General features: G+C 45.7%; 1 protein-coding gene across 4 annotated transcripts in view; it reads right to left on the bottom strand.

Moving 5' to 3' along the window:
• The window catches only part of LOC136143847 (myb/SANT-like DNA-binding domain-containing protein 3), a 139119-nt gene extending 124094 nt beyond the window's left edge, over positions 1 to 15025 (bottom strand). The window contains exons 1-2 of one of the 4 annotated variants that reach the window (XM_065901490.1): positions 14911 to 15025; positions 14750 to 14817 (exon numbers count right to left, since the gene is read on the bottom strand). The gene's annotated coding sequence lies outside the window, so the exon portion shown is untranslated. Of the gene's footprint in view, positions 1 to 5006; positions 5238 to 7425; positions 7549 to 7581; positions 7739 to 14749; positions 14818 to 14910 lie in introns of those variants that run through there. The other 3 variants (XM_065901489.1, XM_065901492.1, XM_065901491.1) reach the window with 3 other exon arrangements.
• Positions 15026 to 15828: the final 803 nt, after the last annotated feature.

Below are 15828 nucleotides of genomic sequence, written 5' to 3'. Positions count from 1 at the left end.
CTGAAGATCACGGACCCAGTCCATCACTTCAAGGCATACGGATGGAGAAACAATGGAAAAAGTGACAAATTTTTTTTGGGAGGCTCCCAAATCACTGCAGATGGTGACTGCAGCCATGAAATTAAAAGATGCTTGCTCCTTGGAAGAAAAGCTATGACAAACCTAAACAGTGTATTAAAAAGCAGAGACATTACTTTGCCAACAAAGGTCCATCTAGTCAAAGCTATGGTTTTTCCAGTGATCATGTATGCATGTGACAGCTGGACCATAAAAGAAGGCTGAGCACTGAAGAATTGATGCTTTCAAACTGTGGTGTTGGAGAAGACTCTTTTTTTTTTTTTTTTTTTTTTTAGAGAAGGCTCTTGAGAGTCCCTGGGACTGCAAGGAGATCAAGCCAGTCAATCTTAAAAGAAATCAGTCCTGAATATTCATTGGAAGGACTAATGCTGAAGCTGAAGCTTCAATGTTTTAGCCACCTGATGGGAAGAGTTTTGACTCATTAGAAAAGACCTTGATGCTGGGAAAGATAGAAGGCAGGAGGAAAAGGGGAAAACAGAGGACGAGATGACTGGATGGCATCACTGACTCAATGGACATGAGTTTGAGGAAGCTCCAGGAGATGGGGAAGGACAGGGAAGCCTGGCATGCTGCAGTCCATGGGGTCGCAAAGAGTTGTACTGAGTGACTGAACAACAACAAGATGGAATGAGGTCATAAGGGTGGAGTCCTGGCTCAAGAAGATTAGTGACCTAATAAGAAAAAACAAGAGAGCTCTTGTTCCCTGCCTCCCCAGTCACCACCAACCCCTAGGTTACAAAGAGGTCGTGTGAGAACACAGAGTTGGCAGCCACCTACAAGCCAAGAGAAGAGGCCTCAGAATGAAACCTACTTTACTGGCACCTTGATCTTGGACTTCCTAAGCTTCCAGGACTGTAAGAAATAAACTTTTGTTGTTTAAGGCCCCGACCCCCCACCAGTCTGTGGCATTTTATATGGCAGGCCAAGGTGACTAATACACCATCCAATAATATTCTAAGTCCACTAAGGATGAAACGAAGTCCTAAAATTTGGGCAAAGACTAGAGAAAGTTGGCCAGATTTGATCTCTACTGCCCTTGGTAGGAACCATGACCCAAAATCGTGACACTGAGACTTCAGACAGATGTTAGGATATGAACTACTGCTCTTAAAGTGAAGTGAAGACACTGGATGCAGAAAACCTGGGCTAAAGTCTTAACTTTAGCACTCACTTAGCGGTGTGACCCTGGGCAAGTCAATTAACCTCATGCTTCATCTGCAGGAAGAGTTAATACCCCCTACTCCACCCGAGTCCCTCTATATGACTGTCCTGCAATGGGAGTCAAGAAGCACAGACTAGATCTTCAATAGATTTTAGTTCTTTCCACCCCTCTCACCCATACTGAACTGCTTCCAAAAGTAAAATAGTGGTCTAAATACAACATACACCCAAATACTTATTGGCTCTTCTATTCACTGGCAAGAAAAAACCTCAACAGATATGTAATGAATTCCTGCCAAAGGTTCAGTACTGTCCTAGAATATGTGCAAGATACAAAGACAAGCTGAACCATAGAGTCTGGAAGGAGCCCCGGCATGCAGAAACTGATCATCAAAAAGGACAGGCACATTGAAACTCAGACCATAACACAGGACAAAGCACCCTGGGCATTCAGAAGAGGGAAGAGGTTAATTTGCACTCTTTATGAACAAGAGGACATTTGAGCTAGATCTTTTAAGAATGTATAGGATATGAACAGAGAGCACTGAAGGAGATCACGCAGATAAATAATTGATAAGGAAGGGCCTGGATTCTGAGTGGCGGCGAGTTAATGGAAAGCAGGCAGTGTGTGCCAGGGGCTATTTCAAAGTGAGAAATGACCAGGATGTGTGTGTGTCTACACTAGCGTGGGGGATCAAGAGAAAGCAGAGGCAAAGAGAACACACTAGCATTAAATAAGCACCTGCGTGTGCAGGCATTGGAAGGGAGAGAGGTATGTCTTAAGACTCAGGAGATAACAAAACAAAAGATTCAGGAGATCATGGTCCAATGAGGACACAACACAAGACAGTGTACTGTGGATGGGCCGGTGACAAGAAAGTGTGATAAGCACAGAGAAAGAAATGTGCCCAGGGATGTGACTCCAAGATAGGGGAGGACCTAGAATGAAGACCTTAACTCCCATCAGAAGACTCAGAATTGGCATTAGAACAAAGCAGGGCAACTTTGGAGAGAAGGAAAGTATGCAGAACTGGCGAGTGAGCTGCAGGAAATGTAGCAGCCAATTCCCTGAAGGGGGTCCTGGCCACAGGTTATGGGTCTGTTCTAAAGAGTAGAAAGGCTATTTCCTATCCTGGTCTATTGACTGTCTCCTCTCTCAGCATCCCCCCAAACAACCTTTTTCAGGAAACAACATCGATCCTAACATGTTAAACTCACAAGGGACTTCAATCCCATCTTCTCACCTTACAGATGAGCAAACGGAGTCTCAGAGTAAACTACAGGGGTTCCTAGAGACAGAGGAGGGGCTAAAAGTGAAGCTTCATCATTTATTTTCAACCCCTCCCCCCATATCTCTTCTCTGGAACCCTCTCATCATCAAGATCCCCTTTGGCTAGGTACCCTCAAGCCTTCCCCTTTACCCCAACTGAAAACTTGAGGCCACCACCCTCAACTCTGACACTCACTCTGTGCCATCAGGCAAGTCCCCTTTCCTCCTGTTGATTCCTTATCCCTAAATTATAATACTACCATGCCCCATCTCTGAAGCCCCATCCAGTGCTGTAGCCCACACTAACAATGCTGTTACAATGGTTTTTCTGCAACCTAACTTCCATGCATAGATGGCATTTTCTGATTATTTAGGAGGCTAGTGGGGCTACTAGCCAAAGAAAGAGAACACTGCAATAGAATAGAGTGAACTCAGCACTTTAGGGGAGGTTAGTCCAGGTTTAAGTCTGTAGGTTATTTCTAAGTGAAATGCCTAAAGCAAGTGATGGATCCCTCCCTCACTACTGTAGCCCAAGCTCCTTGAAGAGCACTTGGTATACAGCAGGGAAATAAATATAGGGGAAATATATGTTGAAACTAACCTGCTCGCCATTTGCACTTTCTTTAACTAATTATATCTAGATGTTCCACTATCTTAAATTTCTCCTTTTATTAGGGATTTATCCTAACAAAAATCATTTCATGGCTTCACCTTATACTGTTGTACTGTATGCCTAATTTTTTAAATGTATTTATTTATTTTTGGTTGCACTGGGTCTTTGTTGCTGTGTGAAGGCGTTCTCTAGTTGGAGTGAGCAGGGCCTACTGTCTAGTTGCGGTGTGTAGGCTTCTCATTGTAGTGGCTTCTCTTGTTGCAGAGGATGGGCTCCAGGCTCATGGGCTTCAGCAGTTGCAGCACAGGTTCTCACTAGCTGTGGCTCTCGGCCCTAGAGCACGCTAGATTCAGTAGCTATGGCTCATTAGTTGCAGCTCACGGGCTCTAGAGCACAGGCTCAGGAGTTGTGGCTCACAGGCTTTAGTTGCCCACAGCATGTGGGATCTTCCCGGACCAGGGATCGAACCTGTGTCCCCAGCACCAGCTGGGGGACCCTTATCCATTGTACCACCAGGGAAGTCCCTGCATGTCAAATTTTTAAAAGTCTAGCTAGAGCTATGATGCCTTCCTGATTTCATCTGACGCAGTGCAAGTTCAGTCACTCAGTCATGTCTGACTCTCTGTGACCCCATGGACTCCAAACTGCCAGGCTCCTCTGCCCATGGGATATCCCAGGCATGAATACTGGAGTGGGTTGCCATTTCCTCCTCCATCTGTCAGAGAGGTTAAGAATCATCAGACACTCCTGTTCCCGTGCACACCTAGCCATGTACCTGCTCTCATGAGTTCAGACCTGTCTACTCAGGATGGTCACTCACCTGTGCCCTCTCTGCCTTCTTTCTTTCCTTTAGAAGGTTTTCCAGTCTATACCCAGCACTAAACTTGCTTCCTCTGGTGCTCTCCCTCCTCTTCTCCTTCACCACCCACTCCAGGTGGCCAAGTAACCGGGAAGTGTTTATTTTTACCATCTGTGTCTAAGTGTGATCGTGAGCAGAACCAGCCTTGTGTTTAAGGCAAGGGGTTCCTACCTCCCATCTCCCACCCCCCTCACAGTTCCCTCTGCCAACCAGGGGAAAGTTTTTAAAGGTCCTGACCCCTCCCCTCCTCTCCTCTCAGCTCCATCCCAAACCATCTCCCCACACTGTCCCAGTCTCCCTGAAATTCCCTTGGGATCATTACTCAAGTACCCTCCACAGAAAGTGCTTTTACAAAATGCAAGTCCCCTTACGTAGGTGTTCCCGCTCCGGCCTGCTTCTCATCTGAGGACAATCTCCTCTTCAGCAACACTCACCACTTCAGCAACAACAGCTCTCAAGTCGCAGGGCCCGGGGTCCCACGTATTTACCTTTTCCTTCAGCCTCAGAATTACTCTGTACTAGTCTATCCATAGCCTCAGGGGGTCCCCATCCAAGTATGAGCTCCTGTGGCTTGGAACTATATTTTATTTGTATCTTGAGCACATAGCTGATTCTTGGAGTTTGATCACAAGAAAGTAGGGATGTCAGGAAGAACCTCTCTCCAGCCCCATCCTCTCCCCTCAACACTACATACATTTCCAGTTGTCTCCTGGCCACTCCATTTAGTTGTCCATTATGGGTACCTCAGAAATCTCCCAAAGTGAATGAATTATTCATTCCCAAACCTCCGATTTCTGATGATTTCAGCCACCTCAGTATGCTCTTCAATCCCATGGATCCACTCATCAAGACAAGGAATTGTCCTAAAACACAGTGATGATGCCATAGTCCTGCATGTAAACCTCTGGTGATAAAGTCCAAACTGCTCACAAGGCATTCCAAGGCTTTTCCAGATCTGGCCCCGATTACACTGCCCCCACAACACCCTTTCCCTGTATGTTTCAACCCAGGCAGACCAAACTCACCTTCATGCCCTTGAACTTGTTGTGTTCGCATGCCTCTGGACATGGGGCTTCCTTTAGCTGGAATCCTTTACCCCAAAGTCCACCAAGGGCTTATCTTCATCCCTCAAGGTCCAACTCTCATGAAATTTTTTGTGAAGCCTTCCTTAACTAACAGCCAGGCTATTATGTTGATTTTATTTATAATAGCTTCCTCCTAAAATGAGTTTAAGGCAGCTTAACAACTAGGTTGTGTGTGTTTGTGTTTTTTTAAGAGAGAGACTATCAGGGCAAAGACAAGACAAAGGCAAAAAAAAGATAGAAATTAAGAGTTGGTGTTGCATTCAAAACCTCTATGATAACATCTCATCTTGTTAAATCTTGTTATAGAGGTAGTTAGCCCTGAACTCATTCTGAGTTCTATCCAGAATGAATGAGTTACTCTCCTGTGAGCTCACTACCAGCTGTAGATAATTGCACTTCCCTTATTTTCTTTAATTTGCTCATTGTGTCCATCTCCTTCACTAGGCTGGGAAATTCCTAAGGGAAATACATAATTTCTGACTCATCTCTGGATCCTCAGCATGAAGCATATGACTCAGCATAAGACTGGTGCTCAGGAGACAAGAGTTAAACAAATGTCGCTTGTTGAGCTCCCTACCTGGCACTTGAAAAACCATTATTTAATCCTTGCAAAAAATTACATGGCTGAGAAATGGCAGACCTAGAACTCAAACCTCCCACTATCTGTCTCTCCAAAGCACCTGCTCTTTTTACTAGGCACAGGGCTCCTACCTTCACCATCACCATGCACCCAAACACCCCGTCCTTCAAGGCCGGTTTTCAAACAACCCTTCTCCAAGGAGCTTTTCCTGCTCACTCAGGAGAAAAGTCAGCCTGAGTCGAGCCCCGACCTTCCACAACACTCAAGGAAGATGCAGTCACAAGCTGGGAGAAGAGGGGTACCTTCTGGGTACTCGAGCACTAGGGGGCTGGCTGGGTATTCTGCACATGGTGTTCCGGGGGTCTCAGTGCTCCTTCTACCCCCTGCCCCAGGGTACAGCGCCTGGGCCTTCCTGCCTTTCTCTTTTTTCTTCAGGGTCCAGAATCTTTTCAGTTCTCCTCATTCTAAACAGAACCCCCAAATAATCTCCTCAGGCCCACTTCCTATCCAACCAAGGGAGCTGTATTCAAACACACTCCTTCATTACATCAATTAGGTCTTTGTATTTTAAGGATCTTACCAATCTTTAGGGTTGGTGAGCATCCCAATCTCCTCAAACATATTAAAAGAATTTAAAAAATCTTGAGAAGGGACCATGGTGCTTTAGGAGGCCCTGTCATCCGGCTCTCAACCCATCTGAATACTTTTGGGGTGGCCTGGGAGTAAGAAGAGACAATCCATTGATCTTGCCCCTGGATCCTTCCCCCACCCCTCCCCTCCTTCCTGATAGGATGCCTGGTCTCTAAGGGCAGGATGAAATCTTGGTCCAGAAAGCTGCTGGGATGGTGGTCACAGGTCCCTCTCTCCACCCAGGGCTTCAGAATCCTCCCTTTCCTCCTAGTCTGCCCCCTTGTCTCTCTGGCCCCAAACTCCCAGAGCAGCCCTCAGTCCTAACTCTGGAACTATGTTTTTGAATTAATACTTCAACAATTTCCTTGGTAACACAACTGACTTATCTGACGCTGAAATGCACACCCCTGGCACTGATATTATCCTACCTGCCGGTTTTAAATGTGCAATAAATATATCCCACAACTGCTCTCCTGACATTCCAGGGACATCTGTAAACTTAAATGTGACCATGCCTAAGAAACACCCAATTTCCTTAATCAGAATAGGGAGGCTAAATTCTTCTCTATTTCCTACTCCTAAATAAAGATTACTAGTGCAATTTACAGTAGCTACATCACAGCGCCAGCATGATGATTTAATTAGATAACTCATGCCAACTGTTTGGTACCCAGGCCTGGTATGTAGAAAGTGCTCAATATGTATGATCATTTGCGTACCTCATCTCTCACAATAGCACCTGCGGGTAGGCATTACACCACGCACTCTCCGCCACCATCCCTCCCCCCCAACCCACCCTCATTTACAGGAGCTGCAGCCAGGGCTCGGAGTAAAGGCGCTTTCCCAAGGTCAGGCGGGCACCGCTGTGATGCTCGGCGCTCGGCCCCTGAATGGGGGACCCCTCCCCTCACACCTCTGTAAGGGACACAAGGGGTCTTAAAGAAGACAAGTATGCAAAAGCGCGAGCACAGAGCCCGGCATACTGTAGGGACACTGGGATGCGGGGCCGCCAGCACTGAAGGTTTCTCCCCACCCCCCAAGCCGCTCCTCTGCCCTCGAAGTCGAGTCCCCAGACCCCGGATACCGTCGCTGAATCTCCCCGAGGTCCGCGCCCTGGGGCTTTGTACGCCGCAGGCCGGCCCCACTCACCGAGTCCCATCGCGGCGCGCGGAGGTGGCCGTCGGGCCTGCGGGGCATGGGTCGTGGCGCCTGGGCCGGAAGCGCGCCCTACCGGCCCCGCGGCCCCCGCACGCCTGGCCCGTGCCCCAGCCCCGCTGCGACCCGCCCGCCCGGGGAGCCTCCTACCTGCAGCGGCGGCGCAGCGGCCGCGGCGATCGGGGGAGGGGCCGGCGAGATGCGAGCGCGGGCGGCCTCGACTCCTCTCGCAGGCTAGGCGGCCGGGAGGGCCGCGGGCTCCGGAGCGCCGGGCGGCGGCGGCGCGCCCCCGGCCGGCCAGGCCCCGCCGCGCGCGCAGCGGCCACAAAGCCCGGGAGCCGCCGCCCCCTCGCGGGCCGCCCGCCGCCTGCGAGTCCGCAGGCGCCGAGGAGGGCGGGAGCGCGGCCCCGCGCAGTCCCCACCTCCCCAAGACGCGGTAGCCGACCTCCCCCGAGGTTCGGGGCGGGGCGCAGGGGGTCTCCCGCCTATCCACCCCTCTCCCTCCTGCCCGATATCCTAGTGCTTATTGAGTTCCGTCTTCCCACCTTGGCGGACGAGCTCCTGAAGGGCCTGAAAAACTGTTTCATTTCCATGAACAACAAAAGAATGCATTTGTCGCCAGGGACTTGGCGGCCATGGACAGGAATCGGCTCAGTCCATGCCCCCTGTCTGACAAAGGCCCCCTTTTCTTTCGGAACACCCTGCTACTTAAGTAGCCAATCCTCCTTTGCTGGGTTCATCACGGAGTTTTGCTTTATTTTTTAATTTGCGGGATGTGTCTCCCCCTAGGCTGTGCGCTCCCGGGGCAGAGACTGTTCGCTCTGCAGCCCAAACCTGGTTCAGACGCTGTGCTGAGTAAGTGGGAATTTATGCACGAACGAATGAATACACAATTGCAACTGCAGGACAAGGCACCTTTTATCGTGCCCCGGCAAGGATGGGGGCTAGCTGTCTCTTTTGCCTTGTATCCGCTGAGAAAATTCCAAGCTCGGAAGGGTAAGAGAGGATTTAACTTTGTCTTGTCGTCTTATTAGAGTGAAATACACATAACATAAAAATAACTTTCAAGTCAACAATCCAGTGGCATTTATGACAATGCAGTGTAAAGCAACCACACCATCTCTATCTAGTTCTGAAACAGATTCATCACCCCAAAAGGGAACCCCCTCTCTACACATTAAGCAGTCACTCCCTATCCCTTGGTCTCCTCAACTCAGAGTAACCACTAATTTATTTTTTCTCTCTGAATTTGGCTATTCTGGACATTCCGTATCAATGGAATCATATAACAGGTAGTATTTTGTGCCCGGCTTCTTTCACTTAGCATGATGTTTTCAAGGTTCACCCTCCTTGCAGTGTGTGTCCTACTTCTTTTTATGGCTAAATAATATTCTATTGTATGTATACCACAATGTGTTTATACATGTATCTATTGAGGGATATTTGTGTTATTTCCACCCTCTGTGAATAGGTGCTGCTCTGAATGAGCCTATATAAATGTATTTGTCAATGTTTTCAGTTCTTTGGGGTATATACCTGGGAGTGGGATTGCTGGGTCATATGGTAATTCTGTTTAACTCTATGAGGAACTGCCAAAAAAATTTCCCATAGTGGCTAAATGAATGATTTTACGTTCCCACCAGCAATATATGCAATGTATGAGGGTTCCAAATTTGCCATTACCTCACCAACACTTGCTTTTTTAATTCCTTGGATATATGTGAGGCTATCCCCACCCTCCTAGCTCCCATGACGCACAGAGTCACCATGCTCAGACAGTGAGAGGCTGAGCCAGGTCTTTTGACTGCAAAGAAACACCCAAACACTTCTGGGGTCAAGAGCACTAATAAAAATAAAGATCCTTACTATAATGCAGAGGTATACTGCTCCCTGTTCATTATTTTAACAATAATCTGTCAGGTGTCAAAGTAGATCTGAAATTGTCCAGAGAACTTAAAAACTAAGACCACCCCCAGGGAGATGCTATCTGGAAACAAATTGTGTGACATCTGCCTCACTGTTCAAGGCAGTACAGTATAGTTCAGATACTGAAATCTCAGAACTTCCGAAGTATGTTAATAGCTAATGACAATAGGCAGAAGGAGAAGGGGACGACAGAAGATGAGATGGTTGGATGGCATCACCGACACAATGGACATGGGGTTGGATGGACTCCGGGGGTTGGTGATGGACAAGGAGGCCTGGCGTGCTGTGGTTCATGGAGTCGCAAAGAGTTGGACACGACTGAGCAACTGAACTGAACTGAATGACAATACTGTACCAAGATTTTTTAAATTGAGACTTCCCTGGAAAATTTTGTCATTGTTGTTGAGTCACTAAGTCATGTCCGGTTCTTTGAGACCCCATGGGTTGCAGAACGCCAGGCTTCCCTGTCCTTCACTATCTCCCACAGTTTGCTCAAACTCATGTCTATTGAATCAGTGATGCCATCCAACCATCTCATCCTCTGTTGCCACCTTCTCTTCATACCCTCAATCTTTCCCAGCATCAGGGTCTTTTCCAATGAGTTGGCTCTTTACATCAGGTGGCCAAAGTATGGGAGCTTCAGCTTCAGCATCAGTCCTTCCAATGAACATTCTGGGTTGATTTCCTTTAGGATTGACTGTTTTGAGAGTCCAAGGGACTCTCGAGAGTCTTCTCCAGCACCACAAGTCGAAAGCGTTAATTCTTCAGTGCTCAGCCTTCTTTATGGTCCAGCTCTCACATCTGTACATGACTCCAGGAAAAACCATAGCTTTGACTAAATGGACATTTGTCAGTAAAGTAATGTCTCTGGTTTCTCATATGTTGTCTAGGTTTGTCATAGCTTTTCTTCCAAGCAGCAAGCATCTTTTAATTTCATGGCTACAGTCATCATCTGCAGTGATTTTGGAGCCCAAGAAAATAAAGTCACTGTTTCCATTTTTTCCCCATCTATTGGCTATGAAGTGATGGGACTGGATGCCATAATCTTTGTTTTTTGAATGTTGAGTTTTAAGCCACTCTCCTCCTTCACCTTCATCAAGAGGCTCTTTAGTTCCTCTTTGCTTTCTGCCATTAGGGTGATATCATCTACATATCTGAGGTTGTTGATATTTCTCCTGGCAATCTGGATTTCAGCTTGTGATTCATCCAGCCAGGCACGTCACATGATGTACTCTGCAGCAGAACAGATTAAGAAGAGGTGGCATGGATACACAGAACTAGACCAAAAAAGGTCTTAATAACCTGGATAACCACAATGGTGTGGTCACTCAAGTAGAACCAGACATCCTGGAATGTGAAGTCAAGTGGGCCTTAAGAAGCATTACTACAAACAAAACTAGTGCAGGTGATGGAATTCAAGCAGAACTATTTCAAATCCTAAAAGATGATGCTGTTAAACTGCTCCACTCAATATGCCAACAAATTTGGAAAACTCAGCAGTGGCCATGGAACTGGGAAAGGTCAGTTTTCATTCAAATCCCAAAGAAAGACAAGGCTAAAGAATGTTCAAACCTAGAGCTTCCAGATGTACAAGCTGGATTTAGAAAAGGCAGAGGAACTAGAGATCCAACATTAGTTGGATCATAGAAAAAACTAGAGAATTCCAGAAAAACATCTACCTCTCCTTCATTGACTACAGGAAAGCCTTCGACTGTGTGGTTCACAACAAACTGTGGAGAATTCTTCAAGAGATGGGAACATCAGCTCACCTTACCTGCCTGCCTCCTGAGAAATGTGTATACCAGTCAAGAAGCATACACTTAGAACTGGACATGGGACAACAGACTGGTTCAAAATTGGGCAAGGAGTACGTCAAGGCTGTATATTGTCATCCTGCTTATTTAACTTATATGCAGACTACATCAGTGACATGCCCGGCTGGATGAATCACAAACTGAAATCCAGATTGCCAGGAGAAATATCAACAACCTCAGAAACCCAGATGACACCACCCTAATGGCAGAAAGCAAAGAGGAACTAAAGAGCCTCTTGATGAAGGTGAAGGAGGAGAGTGGCTTAAAACTCAACATTCAAAAAACAAAGATTATGGCATCCAGTCCCATCACTTCATAGCCAATAGATGGGGAAAAAATGGAAACAGTGGCAGACTTTATTTTCTTGGGCTCCAAAATCACTGCAGATGATGACTGTAGCCATGAAATTAAAAGATGCTTGCTGCTTGGAAGAAAAGCTATGACAAATCTAGACAACGTATGAGAAACCAGAGACATCACTTTACTGACAAATGTCCATTTAGTCAAAGCTATGGTTTTTCCTGGAGTCATGTACAGATGTGAGAGCTGGACCATAAAGAAGGCTGAGCACTGAAGAATTAACGCTTTCGACTTGTGGTGCTGGAGAAGACTCTCGAGAGTCCCTTGGACTCTCAAAACAGTCAATCCTAAAGGAAATCAACCCAGAATGTTCATTGGAAGGACTGATGCTGAAGCTGAAGCTCCCATACTTTGGCCACCTGATGTAAAGAGCCAACTCATTGGAAAAGACCCTGATGCTGGGAAAGATTGAGGGTATGAAGAGAAGGGGCAACAGAAGATGGATGGCATCACTGATTCAATAGACATGAGTTTGAGCAAACTGTGGGAGATAGTGAAGGACAGGAAAGCCTGGTGTGCTGCAGTCTATGGGGTCATGCATAGTTGGACATGATTGAGCACCTGAACAACAATAGATTGGAGGGGCCAGCAGCTTTAGAATTTTTAAAAATGTGTTTCTAGGAATCAAGAGAAATACTATTTGTACATATGGAAAAGGAGGAATGAAAAAGAGTTTACGGAAGCACTACTGTAAAAAAAGTGAGAACTTAATATCTATTGATACAAAAATGATTAAACTATGGAATAGCCACAGTGTAGAAAATCATATTTCACTGACTTCAGGACATCATGAATGATAAACACCATTATTTTATGTATCATTAATAAAGAAAAAAGTGCTCCTAATTAAACTATGACAAAAAAGTTTTCTTAACACTTATAATTTTTATTTTATATTTATTCAAAAAAACCACATGAAACTTAAGACATGAATTTTTAATTCCATGTCATCCTCATGCATACATTAAAAGTATTCATCAAATAAATTGATTAAAACATATATAAATCTTCTTCTTGGAGTCAGAACCTTCTGAGTCATATGTAGAGTCAGAATCATTAATATTCCAGGCTGCTAACATCCATTCTGCAATCTTTGAAGCATATCCAGCAGGCAATGACAATTATATTACTACTACTGCCTAGATGATGGCAAGTGTAAGATGCGTACCAATTTTAGAGATAATAACACGAATGAAAGAGTATGCCTTAGAATAATAAAAAAAGGGTATTATGCAGCAGCTAAAGGAGTCAAGGAAATTTCATACAGGCCACCTTGGAAAGTATTAATTCGTTCATACTGCCAAGGAAAATTAGCAAGTTGCCAAAAATATATAGTGTGAGTTTATTTTCAGAAAAGTAAAACCAACCTCTATATTTCTGCAGCAGGCACTGAAAACTTGTTTAGCCCAAAGATATTCACCCCTCACTTTAACTATGTCGTTCTGTACTTTGTTGTTGTTCAATCGCTAAGTCGTGTCCGACTCTTTGCAACCCCTTGGACTGCAGCACATCAGGTTTCCCTGTCTTTCACTATCTCCAGAGTTTGCTCAAACTCAAATCCATTGAGTCAGTGATTATATCCAATCATCTCATCCTCTGTCATCCCCTTCTCCTCCTGCCCGCAATCTTTCCCAGCATGAGGGTCTTTTCCAATGAGTTGACTGTTTGCATCAGGTGGCCAAAGTGTTGGAGCTTCAGTATCAGTCCTTCCAATGAATATTCAGGGTTGATTTCCTTTAGGACTGACTGATTTGATCTCCTTGCTGTCCAAAGGACTCTCAGGAGTCTATATTTTAGATGCTTAAAAAGTAAATTATTAATATTTCCCTAGATTCCCTTGTCTTACTTTTTTTTCTTTTTTGGCCACTCAGCATTCAGGGATCTTAGTTTCCCCACCAGGGATGGAACCCCATGCTCCCTATAGTGGAAGCATGGAGTCATAACCCCGTGACCACCAAGGGCTCCAGACTCCCTTGTTGATAGAAGGGTCATGTGATACAGTCTGGCCAATGAGTTGTAGGCAGATGTTCCAGTCGGCTTCCTTTCCTGAATTAAAATATAAAACTTCACAAGATAGCTTTTGTCCTTTCCTGTCCAATATATGGACTCAGTTTTAGAGAAGCAGCAATCACCTTGTGACCATAAGGACAAACGTGTGGATGGTGAAACCAAGACAGAGTCTGCTGGCTCTACACCACCTGCCCTTGGGTTTCCTTTCAAATGAGACTAAAAATCTGCTTTCTTTTGCTGGTTATTCAGTTGGCAGAATAAAGTCCTAACTGCTACAAATCAGTGTATAGATCGATTTTTAAGTATCAGAGCAAAATGCATGCTAAATTGATGAGTGGAGGTGGAAAAAGAATTCAGAAGGGGACTTTCCCTTCATTTTTAGTTTTTGAATTTTTTACATCATAAAGGTATTCACATATTACCCATTTAGCTAAAAAAAAAATTATTTCTGTAAGATTTATGTCAGAAATGAAAGAGACTCTGACAAGAAAGGCTCTTAATATTGGGCAGCATCTCAGACTGAGGTAAACGACTAAAGGAAAGAAAGTTTTTCCACTGAGCTATCAGTTTACTCTTCATTCAAAAAAGTTAATCTGGCTTGATTTATTTGTTCTTAGAAACTGCAGACTGCTTCATAGTGAGTACCAGTTCCCTTTCTAAAGGCTCACGAACTACTTTTTTTTTAGGCAGTACTGCTTGGCTTGTGGGATCTTAGTTCCCCCATAAGGAATCAAACCTATAGCCTCAGCAGTGAAAGCGTGGCGTCCTAACCACCACACTGCCAGGAAATTCTCCTCACAAACTACCTTTGATATGATCCATCCTGGGTTTGTATTGGTGCTCAGTAAAATTCAGGATTATTAGAGTCCATTTTTCAAGATCTACTTTTTTCTCCTTTCTAAAAGCAGAGTATTTTCCAATCTCTAATTTCCTTTTACTTCTACGGTTCTCTGATATTTTCCAACTACTAGCATAAAAACTCTATACAAAAGATTCTGGCACACAAAAAATCACATTACGATGATACTTAATGATACTAACACTGATGATAGTAAAAGCACTTACCACTTATTGGGCGTTTCTGACACTGTGCCAAGTACTTTACACACACTGTCTGATGTCATCTTCACAAAAATCCTGTGAAGCCCACAACTATTACCAGGTCCACTTTACAGAGGCAGACACAGAAGCTCGGGCAGGTAACTTACCCAAAGCCACGTAGGCACGAGGTGTCAGAACACTGGGACCTCCAAAGCATCAGCTCTTGAACACCGAGCTTAATTGAAAAAAAAAAAAAAAAAGGCAAAATCAGTAAAAATGTAAACTCACCAACAAATTGTCTTTGTCTACCCTGCAAACACCCACTAACCTGGCCCATCTCCTCTCTCCCGGCGGAGCCAGACCTGACCTCCATCCGGATCTTTTCCGTATTTTCTTTATCACCTCAGTCGAAGCGCCTCAGGCTCCACCCCTCCCCGGACCGTTGCACCTTCTGCGCAAGCGCACTGTGACCCGGAACGTGCCCACAGCTCCGCGCGTCCCCGAGAGCTACGGACCCGAGCCGAGGGAGCGCGCCGAGCGGGGCCGCGCCCAGAGGTGGGAGGGGCTTCATGTAACTGGCGGAGACCCGCGAGCCCAGGACTTGCGGAATGAATGGCGGGGATTATAAGGATTCTACTCGCTCGGGAGTTGCCCCAAGAAGTTTCCATTGCACAAGTATTTCATCCACCCATCTATTTATTCCAGAAATATGTGTTAGTGGCTACTGAGTGCGGGTATCTACTTAGCATGAAGAATGTGCCCACAGGGCTCCCAAGCTTGAATAGATACTTGAGAACGTGCGGGAGCGGGGTTCCTTAAGCCTCACCCCCCAACCCCCAACGCAGAACTCCCGTACTGCGGGAGGAAAAGCCGGCCCAAGTCAAGGGTTCAGATCTGCACCTACCTGAGAAATAGATCCCGCCTGTCTCTAGACTTGTTCATGCTCTGCTCTTATCCCAGGCACTCGTACTGACCCCATCCGCCCTTATGTCAGGGTCCTGTCAATTCTGCTTTCTAGAAGCTTAAGCTCTAGCAGGGTTAGAACGCTGCAGCATGATACAGATGAGGAAAGGGGGCACTCAGAGGAATAAATAGCTAAGGATGCTCTGTAGAAGGCAGACGATTAATCCTCATGCTGGTTAATCCTCACTGTGGTCCAAAGGGGCTAGATAATGATAGAACCAGTGTTCAAAATACTTGAGAAGTGTGGGCCCTCTCTCAGGGAGCTCACGATGTTTCAAGAAAG

This window comes from Muntiacus reevesi, chromosome 10 (assembly GCF_963930625.1).
Source record: "Muntiacus reevesi chromosome 10, mMunRee1.1, whole genome shotgun sequence".
Taxonomy (NCBI): domain Eukaryota; kingdom Metazoa; phylum Chordata; class Mammalia; order Artiodactyla; family Cervidae; genus Muntiacus; species Muntiacus reevesi.
Note: the sequence above shows the minus strand (reverse complement) of the source record. Positions and strands in the feature narration are given on the sequence as shown.